We start from the raw sequence: 11,289 nt of genomic DNA on the forward strand, positions 1-11,289 counted from the left end.
TTATTTACGAGTTTTCCCAAGCATGCTATTCTTAAAGTTTAAAATGAGTTTTAAATATGCTTTTCTGAATAAATTTCTTAAGCATACTCGAGTTTAAAATGCTCGAAAGCATATTTTATAAAGCATTCCTTGTGTTGAGATGCTCCTCAGTAACTCTATTTTCATGATGTTCATGTTACTGGAATGCTTGATGACTTAAAATTGAGTACTTAAATAAATTTTATGATTGAATGAGTAAGCCTGATACTGAAGGACTATGAGAAGGTATCTAAGTTAGTTTCTAAGAAAACTCGATACTGAAGGACTAGGAGAAGGTATCTGGGTCTCCTGGTACCTAAGGAATGATGGTACCTAGAACTTAACCTCGTGCACGTAGGTATTATTCAACGTTGCTGTGTAGAGATTATTTCATACTAACTAAGGACTCGACGTTGAGTGATTGAGCAAATGGGCTCTCTCTCAACTAAGGCTGGAGAATGGTGATTTCCAAGCTAGTGAATATTATTCGATGTTTCTAGGGTTTTTATATCATTATCTTGAATGTTATACTTAATGTTTCAAGTTAAAACCCTGAGGTTCATGAAGAGGATGTTTTGAAACATGTTTTAATTGTCACTCACCGAGCATTAGCTCATTCTTTTCCATGTTTACATTTTCTTCCCAGGTAGCGGTCTACACTTCGGAGCCTAGTTGATCTATCAGTCTGCTACTCAAAGATCTAGAATTGTAGAGGCATACAAAGTTTAATAGTTAGGTAGTTGAGTTCTTAAATGACATGCGCATATTAGGGATAAGGGTAAACTTTAGAAGAGGAACTTTTAATATAAACTCTTTTGACATGTTTATAATAAATCATGTTGTAGATCGTTGGGTGAATTATTGAGAAATATTACTTATTCTATCACTGATTTATTCAAAAATGTGGGTTTTATATAGAACTAAGAAGGACAGTGGATGTCATTAAAGGGTTGGCACCTAGTGTCATCACATCTCCTCATGGGATGAGGAAATAATCTGGGAGGGGTGTGACATATCTCACCTTCGAATTTGGAGCTTCGAAATAGCCTATAAGTCCACGAATTTGTTAAAAACCGAGAGCCCCTGTTTTTGCTCGATTTTTGCTGCCACTTTTTTCTTCATTTTCCTTGCTTTTCAGGCCAAATTTCTTCAATCAAAACACTCCTCAACCTACCTCTCATCTCTCTCGATGTTTTAGCTCCATTTTGACCAATTTTTCGTCACAAAAATCTCTTAATTCAATTATTTTCTTCTTCTCCTTTTTAAAAGTCTGCCAAACCTCAAAACTCCAATTCCAACTTCCGATTTTCAACACCTACTTAAGGACTCCCACGTGCCCCACTAACTAATCTTTCCCTTCTTGCTTTTAATAAGAATAATCAAATTTTTATTTTAAAAAACCCCATCAATTTCCCATTTTCTCCCTCTCCCTCGATTCTACCCTTTTTTCCGTTCAATTATTCTTTAATTCTAACCCAATTTGAGTTTAACAAACCTTAAACATCCTAAATTTACTCCTAAATTTACTCCTGAAATTTAAAAATTTCCAAAATTTCACCATATTAAAAAAATTGACTTTTTATGTTAGACTTTGATTTTCCTCGAACATGCCTACTTCATCCTCAAATGTCCAATACAAATTTGACTGGTTTGTTGCCCTTAAATTATTCCTTGAATCCTTGTCTGTTTTTTCTTTTAATGAAGAAAATGTCGGTTTGATTCTTTCTTTTTTTTAATTTTCAAGTATATCTCTTAACTAAAGTTTGCAAATCAAACTTAATCTCAAGTCTCCTAAACTATAAGTTTCCTAGCATTTTCAAGAAAGAGCAACGAGGAGAGAGCTTTACATGAGATTTCTCTTTTTGATACTTTTTAATCAAGGATTTTTCATCTATAATATAAAACAGATTTACAAATAAGCAACTTCTTACCGTCACTGCAAGAAAAACAGTCTTCAACAACGAAATTACAGCGACAAAAACACTTTGATTGCAAGTTTTCGACGAGACTGAAATTTGTTGTAGTTCTTACAACCAAATTTTGATTCGTTGCAGTTGTTGCAAACATTCGTCACTTACAACTTGCGATTAAAATCTATTTCATCGCAATTTTGGTGACAAACAAGTTTAGCCTCATAAAATTCCGACTAATTAGCTTCCATCGCACAAAGTTTAATTTTAAATACTCGCATGCAAAAAAGCGTACGTCCTAACCCTAAATCAATCTTTCCTCGTCTCTCGCCTTCGGCCGTACACCCTCCCCCTCCCTTCTTTCCCTCTTCGCACTTCAATGGGAGTGTTCTTACACGACGATGGTTGACGGGGATGAGCAACATCCGACGGCTCACCTGTAGCGAACAGTTAAGAGATCGGTGAGCGAGCGAGCAACAGCAAGGGACCCTAGGTGGTCGGTGGGAACGTGGATGGAGTTTGAATACGAGGCTCCCACTACTACTACTCTCATGGGAAGGAGAATGATTAGGGGGTTGTGCGACGCTTAAAACAAAAATCTGGATTTTTTTTAAAGCTAATCCTAGTAATTTAGTGGTTACATTTCTCTATTTCCCCCTACTTTAATGCATTTCCTTTTGTTTCTAACTTGATTTTCCGCTATTTTCCTTTTCTGTCCTTTTTCTCCTTCTCGCAGGATTCTGTTCGTTGATTTCACATTTCCCTTGCTGCTGCTAGGGGAGATGAGGGTGTGCTTTTAACCCTCTCTATTCTTATAGACTTCTTCCAAATTCGTATTTTTCTTTGCTTCTTTAATTCTTTGAGTTTTGGACGTGTTTTTGGCTTCTAATTTTACCTCCGAGTGTGTTTTGGGGGAAAAAAAGGGAGAAGAAGAAGATGATAATGATTTTTGTTAGAGAAAATCGACCACATAATAATCTCCTTATTTAATTGACGTGGGACTTTGATTGTATTTCCAACCAACAATTTTGTTGACATTTTTTTATTTGATGTTTTAGAATAATACATTTTCTAACCATGGATTTCAAGACTCATGCTCTGTTAATCATGATTGGAAATAAGATGTTTGAATTTAATTGTGATAGAGTTCAAATTTGTGAATTTAATTTTGAGTATCTTTTTTGTAATTAAAATTTGATTAATGTATTGTATCAATTTGTTTGGAGGATGCTTTGTACGGTCAAAGTGTGGATCGGAAGTCATTAATAATCTAATATTGTGCCTATTTAACATGAGAAGATTACTTTATTTGTGTGATTCCTTTTTAAGATTGATTTATTCTTGGTTAAGCTACTTAAGAGTTTGTAGATCCTTCTGTTGTGTTGAAAGTATTTGTATATTCTTGTTATTATGAAATGTTGAAAGTTATATATATTTTTCACATATTTTTGTTTACTTTTTATGATAAGTTTTCATATGATGTATTTTTTATAGGATACACAAGAACTCATAGAGAATGAAAGAAATAGAGCTATTGTGAAAGAAGTGTTACAAAATCAACGTCAAGAACTTGAGATGCAACATCGAAATTACCAAAAAAGATTCAGTCAAATGAATGAAATTCTAGAAAAATTCACAAGAGGAAGTTAATCTCTTAGTAAGGTAATTTTATTAGTTTCAACTTATGTTCATATTAGTCAAATTAGTTTTAACTTGTGTAGAATTGAAATTTGTTGACGTGGGTTGTGGGTTTTGATATTTAGGTCTAAGCAAATTTACTTTTGAGCCTGCATGGTAATCTTTTGTAACTATGGATAAGAGTTGCAAAAAATATTTAAATTTGTTGTGAAGAGTGGGATAGAAGTAGAATTGTGAATAGCGTTTGAGTATTTACTTTTGATTATGTGTGATCAAATTCATGTTGTGAGTTTTGTGAGATCAGATTTGAGATTTAAATTGTTGTGACATGTTAGTTTCGTGATAATTATATAACATGATTTTGATATATCAAGTAGTGATGAATATTTGTTGTGTCAATTTTAACTATGTTTAAGTTTAAGTTTAACTATGCGTTGTGATAGTTTTATATTATCTATGGTTTGAATATTTACTTCAAATATTGATGTGCAAAAATTATGTTTATATGTGTAGGACTAAAATTGATGCTTATTGGCTGCTACACAACAAGTGAATTATTGTTGTCTTTTCACAAACTAGTTAGTACATGTATTTTGGTTTTAGGTTGATAACTTTAAAGATTTTTATAAACATATTTATGCATTCATGTAAACTTTCAAGCTTATTTGTTTCACATGTATACAATGTTTACTATCAGTGTCAAATATTAACATGTGTATACAATGTTTATTTTATAATGTTATTAGTTTCATTCAAGGACAAAACTTAAAAGTCTTAAATAAATCAGATTTTTTTTTTAAAAAAAAAGAAGTTAAAATATTGCGACAAAAACAAAAATCATCACATCACCATTGCGACGAAACAACAAACCGTTTGCAAAGTTATTGATTGTGTGTATGTAACTTTTTTTTTTAAAAAAAAAAATTAGCGCAATTTGCGATGTTTTTATCAAAGTTGCAAGGTGTGACAAAAATGTTAACATCGCCACTTCATTTCGTCGCAAATTGTGACGATTTCAAAAATTCATCCCTAAAAATCTTCGGTGACCAAGATTCATCAACGTTTCATGCAACAAGTGTTTTTTCATTGCTAAAGGTCATGTGATACGAAATTAGGATATTAGGGATGTTTTTTCCCCGTCTCTAAAGACCATATTTCTTGTAGTGAGTGTTGTCGATACATTCAAAGCAAGCTAGGTTTCGTCTCTCTTCTGAATTGGGGTGACCAACACTGTTTATGAGCTTAGTGCATCTCCTGATCCCCCAGCCTTTTGTATGTACATACTTTTTTTAAAGAAAAAAAAAATCTTATATTATAGGCTTCGGGAGTTCACGAGACTCTACAGTTACTTACAGTTCATAACTCTACTCTTTGCTCCAAATGTTCCTCTAGAACACAAAATATAGCAACCGAGAGGTGACATTCAAATATGGAGTCAAATACATCGTATTTTTCATACTTCAATATTTTATTAAAAAAAATTTCATGATTATTTATCCCCTCACATTAGTTTTCATTAATTTGATGGGTCTCAGACTTATAGTATATTTGGAATACATTTTCAAATGTTTAATTTAAAAAAATAAGTCATTTTAAATGACTTATTCCTTTAAATAAGTCATTTAAAATGACTTATTTTTTACGATCACTCAAAATGAGAATCTTTTAAGAAACACATTTCCTCAGTGAATCCAAATGGACTTTCAGATTTTGAAGAATTAATTTTGCCAATTAATTTTCCTTCTTGGCAAGAGAAGACTGTACCATGATACTTTGTACGTTGATTTGTCTCCCATTTTTTCTCTAAAGAAAGGATGATTAATTGTTTAAGACAATACGAAATTATTGATACATGAAACAATATTAACTTTACCTTAAATTGGCATTATACAAATTTAATTTAATTTTTTTAAAAAGTTTATTTGTTTTTATTCTCCCATTTATAGGACGGATCTATCCACGTTTGCAAGCGAATTCTTTTAGGCTGCTTAACTTTTTAGAAGAAATTGTTAAAATTAACTTTTGACTTTTGTAAAAATCACGTGAAACGCATCCTTGATTTTTATGAAATTGTCTCGCCTGTAAAAATCTGAAGAAAAAAAACTTTTTTCTCCTAAAATTTGATTCAAGCATCACTTTAATTCTTAAATTTTAAAATATTATACCATTTATCTTAAGTTTTGAGTTTTAATTTGATTCGATATCTAAAACCAATCTCAAAATATTAAACATTTTATTTTAAATTTTAATTTCGACTCGGTTCCTAGATTTTAGGTTTTGGAATATTACATTTTATTTTAATGGAGTTTTCAATTAGTCTTTAAATTTTAATATTTTACACTTTTAATTAGAGATGTCTATTTTTATGTCGAATTCAACTCCATCTCGTTAGTATTTTTAATTTAAAATATATTACATTAAATAAATATCAATTGAAATTAATAAAAGAAAAAACAAAATCAAATTTGAAAACGATGTTAATAAAGAAATAATTAAATATAGTAAAATTGTTAAATCGATCCAAAATTAATGTTCTTAAATTAATTGCATTGCCAACCAAACCATTCATTTGATTAATTTTTTAGCATAGTAGTGGATAAGGGAACTTGAACCACGTACTTTATATCATTAACACAATCGTACACCAGTTGAGTTATGTTTGTTTTAGTACTTTCATTTGATTGATTAAATAAATAAATAAAATAAAAAGATTTTGTGGAAAAAAAACTAAACAGAGAAAATATAGAAAATATCTTTTAAATTTACAACAATCCCACATTGGCAAAATTTATTTAAGCAACTCCGTGGGTTTTTATGTTGCACATGGAAGAAAAATAAAGAAATAAAGCTATAATATCATTTTGGTCCCAATATTCTTTAAATAAATCTTAAATTTAACCTTTTGAGGTTAATTGTTTTTATCAAAATTGATTAGAGGTTCCTTGCAAACATATCAAAATAAGATTAAAATATTATAAAGATAACAATACTTAAAACTAATTACAAATATAACCAAATTTATATTCGGTCTACAAAAAATGCTAAATAGGCCCATCGAAAGCACAAACAGACATTGAATGTCTGAAATTCTTGATTTCAATGATAGACAGTAATAGAGTTTATAACTAATATACTTTATTTGACACTTTATCTGTTTCTGGTTTGTGTTCAATGATAAAATTTTTGTTTGTCTTTAATTATACGCAATTACCTTGATGATGGGTTTAAAAAAAACATTTCGGTCAACTTAAATTTCATTTTGGACTTCATTTTTATTAAGTAATTTGGATTACGATATATTATATCATTGTTTATGTTTGGTAGATTATGTCACTTATAGAATTATACGTACGTGACTAATAGACCATTTTATCAATAGAATCAAATAGACTATGATACATTGTACATTGTTTATGTCTAGTAGATTATGGTAGATATGTATATAGAAGTTTATCATTGGTCTTATTTGTTCTTATTTCAACTCTATCAACGACATCATTGATACACTTTAAGTAACAAATAAAAGTTTATCAACAATGGAAGTGACATAATGAAAAAGTATATCGGTATAGACTTCTATCATTATCACTTTTATCACTTTATATTATTAATAACATTAATGATGGACTTCTATCATTGTTTACTATTAATAGAAGTCTATCGTTTATTTTATTTTTATTGCTAATAGATATTGATAAAATTTTTAGAAGTATATAATTTATATACTTATTTGATACTTTATTTGTTTAAGGTTTGTGTTTAGTGATAGACTAATAGTTTGTCTCTACATATAACTACCTTAATAATTTGAGGTCAAAAAAACAATCAGAACCTACAGTATATTGATAGACCCTGATAAAAGTATATAGATGTATCAACATGATAGTATTGTAAGTATATGAATGTCTTATTTTATGTATAAGTAAGTTACTGATAAAATTATATGTGCATTCTAACAATAAAATGATATCTAATCTATTAAGGTCCATCGGGATTTTATTTTTTAAAAAAATTATAGTATATAAAGTTTGGTTTGTGATTTAGTAATCGTTAATTTGTATCTTCACATAGCAATGATAGCATATTTGCATTTTAGTCTGATCTTGTTATACGCTAACAGACAATGATAAAAGCCTATCTGGTTGTTTTCTTATCATTGATGGATAACAATATTTATATCACTGACAGATAATGATAGAAGCTCATCATTGGTTTTTTTTAATATATATATATATTCGTGTTTGTGTGTGTGAAATTCAAGTAATAAATGAAATTCACAATATAAGTGATATGATAAAAAAATTATCTATCAACGATAGACTTTTATCACTCTATATCACTGATAAAATAAGTGATAGCCCTACATCACTTTTTATCACTAGTAGACAGTGATGGAAGTCTATCGTTAGTTCTATTTCTACCATTAGTTTTATTTACATCTGTTGGAATGCCTTGAATATGTTATATGGCACTTCAAACGACCTAAACAAAATTTGCATTTAGCACATTTATTTATTTATGATAATCTACGATTATGGCCCTAAAGTTTAGAGAAGTGCACCATATAAATTCTCTAACCCTAAAGGTGCAATTATTTTGTAATTTGTAACATTATCTTAGTAAAATCATTATTCTTATGCTCTATGGACGTAGCTAATACACTATTAGTGAACTACATAAATTTGTGTGTAAATTCTCTACTCTTTTATATTTTATGTATTATTTATTCATCGATTTCGGAACAATATCATTCATGGATAGTGATAGAAGTCTATCACTAATATACTTATTTAATACTTTATTTGTTCGAGGGTTGTGTTTAGTGATAAACTAATAGTTTGTCTTTACATGCAGTCGCCTTGATGATTTAAGGCCAAAATGACAACCAAACCAACGATTGATAGATTGTAACAAAAACACATAGGAGTATCACCATTTAAATTATAAGTATATGATTGTTTTTTTAATAGAAGTATATCATCGATAAATTATGATAGAATTATACATGCAATGTGATTACTATTACTCAAAGATTATGACAAAATATATAAAAGTCTGTCAGTATGTTGAAAGACCATGATAGAAGACTATCAGTGGTATTTGGCTCACCAACATAAGTTGAGTTGAGTTGGTATAATATACCAACTCATTGTTTGGCTCACCAATTTAAATATTGGTAGAGTTGAGTTGGTATATTTTACCAACTCACCCCAACTCTCCTATTCCCATGTTTTCAATGGCTCCACCCATCGCCCACTGTCACACTCCAAGAACTAACTATGGGCTCCGACAACCACCTCCGATGTCAACTCCGATGACCAACTCTGGGCTTCGACAACCACCCCGATGACAACTCTAGTGACCAACTCCGAGCTTCGACAACCCCTCTGATGACAATTTTAGCGATGAAATCCGACTCCGACAACAACCTCCGATGACAATTCCGGCGACCAACGCCAAGCTTCGACAACCTTCGCGCGACCAACTTCAACAACCAATCATGGCCTCCGACGACCCAACTCTGACGACCATCTTTGCGCTACCAAATCCGACGACCAATTCCGACAACAAACTCTGACGACCACCTTCGATTAAAAACTCCGATAAAAATCACCTTCGAGCGAGCAACTCCGACGACCAACTCGAGACTTCGACACCATGATGACAAACTCCAACAACTAACTCTAATGCCACCTTCATGTGACTAATTTCAGACTCCGACAGTCACCTCCGACTACAATCTCTAGTGGAAATCATCTTCGATGATCAACTTCGACGACCACTATCGCACGACCAACTTCAAAGATTTGAAAACCACTTCCGATGACAACATTCAAAAACCAACTCCAGTACACCTTCATGTGACCAACTTCAGGCTCCAACAACCACATTCAACTACAAACTCCAGTAAAAATTATCTTCGATAATCAACTTTGACAACCACTTCCGACTATTATAAGACTCATGACTGTTAAAGTATGTTGTAGGGTTGTTGATTATATATATAAAAAAATATTATTTTGTCTACATTAAGTGCAATATTTATACATAATGAATTCACATATCAAATGAGTGTTACGAAAAGTATGCATGTAGTTGAAAAGTATGTAACATGTAATAAAAAAAATCATAAAATGAAAAGAAAAAAAATCCTAGAACATTTTCCAGCAAGAATTAGTGAAAAATATAAATTTGTTATCTGATGATCCTCTAAATTTAGAGGAAATAAAAGTGAAACTGTGGAATAAATGTGGTAATATTCCATTGGTTGTTACGATGATTTGGGATATTTAATTAAAAAAAATCATGACATAGTAAAAATATAGAGCAACAATAGGAATAAGAAGAAAAAGAAAAAGATAATAATAAAATTCATGGAGAAAAATTAACTAGAGTCAAAAGCTTTGGTTTCACTTTAGTTTCTCATTTTATTTAACCATAATTCTACAAGAAATGTAATGAGTTAATTGTTGTTCATGGCTAAAAAAAGAAAGAAAGAAAGAAAAGATTTAAAAATTAAAAGAAAAAAATTGCAATAAGTATTTTATTTGAAACAAAGATGGGTAGAATTATTAAATAAAAACATTTTAAAATATAAATATTAATAATAAAAGCATATTATTTAGAGTTAAAAAAACTGCATCAAATACTCATATATATGAATTCAACTCTGCACCCCAAACACACTCCATAGGTATATGAACTTCACAAACATAAGAACTTCAAACATCTTATCTCAACTCAACACCCCAAACAACCCTTCAATGATAAGTATGTCAATGACATTACAAACTCAAAGACAACACCACCGTCCATTACATATTGAAGTTGTTATTCATCAAATGTGACATTCAGTCCACCAAAACAAATCTCAAAGGTAACACAATAGTTTATTTATGAATCTCCAACAACGCAATTTAGACCAAACCTTTGACATCAATCTTATAATAATCGAAATTGGTTGTTGAAATTGAATATCAAATATGATTTTCATTGAAGTTTTGTAGTTGGAGGTAGTTGTCGGAGTCTAAAGTTGGTCGCATGAAGGTGATATTGGAATTGATATCCAGAGTATGTCGTCGGAGGTAGTTTTCGGAGCCCCAAGTTGGTCGTCGAAGTTGGTTGCGCAAAGGTGGTCATCGAAGTTGATTGTTGAAGATGATTTTCGCCAGAGTTCGTAGTCATTATTCGAGCTCGAAGTTGGTAGTATGAAGTGGTATTGAAATTAGTTGCTAGAGTTTTTATCGTCGGAGGTGGTTGTTGAAGTCCGAAGTTGGTTGTTGGACTTGCTCGCTCGAAGGTAGTCATCGAAGGTGATTTTCGTCAGAATTTGTAGTTGGAAGTGGTTGTCGAAGTTGGTCATTGGAATTTGTTGTGGGAGGTACTTGCTAAAAGCCCAAAATTGGTCATTAGAATTGATTGCACAAAGGTGATAGTCAAAGTTGGTTATTGGAGTTGTCATTAGATGTGGTTATCGGAGTCCATAATTGTATCATCAGAGATGGTTGTCGGAGCCTGAAGTTGGTTCTTGGAGTGTGATAGCGATAATTGCTGATATTGACAGATAGGTGGAGCTATTGAGAACATTAAAAAAAAGAAGAGTTAGATAAAATATACCAATTCAACTCTTTAATTGGCCAAATATTGAATTGATATATTATATCAACTTTTGACTCAATTTATTTTCGTGAGTCAAAACACCGCCGAAATGATATTTTAACCC

At 31.1% G+C, this 11,289-nt stretch overlaps 1 long non-coding RNA gene across 1 annotated transcript; it reads left to right on the forward strand.

The window, feature by feature from the left end:
- Window positions 1-1,681: 1,681 nt before the first annotated feature.
- Window positions 1,682-4,262, forward strand: LOC120088828 (uncharacterized). The gene is made up of 3 exons (XR_005485045.2): window positions 1,682-2,716; window positions 3,423-3,590; window positions 4,080-4,262. It is a non-coding gene; the product is annotated as an uncharacterized LOC120088828 (long non-coding RNA).
- The last annotated feature ends 7,027 nt before the right edge of the window (window positions 4,263-11,289 follow it).

Source organism: Benincasa hispida, chromosome 10 (genome assembly GCF_027475165.1).
Source record: "Benincasa hispida cultivar pf3 chromosome 10, pf3_genome.v1.1, whole genome shotgun sequence".
NCBI classification, from domain to species: Eukaryota; Viridiplantae; Streptophyta; class Magnoliopsida; order Cucurbitales; family Cucurbitaceae; genus Benincasa; species Benincasa hispida.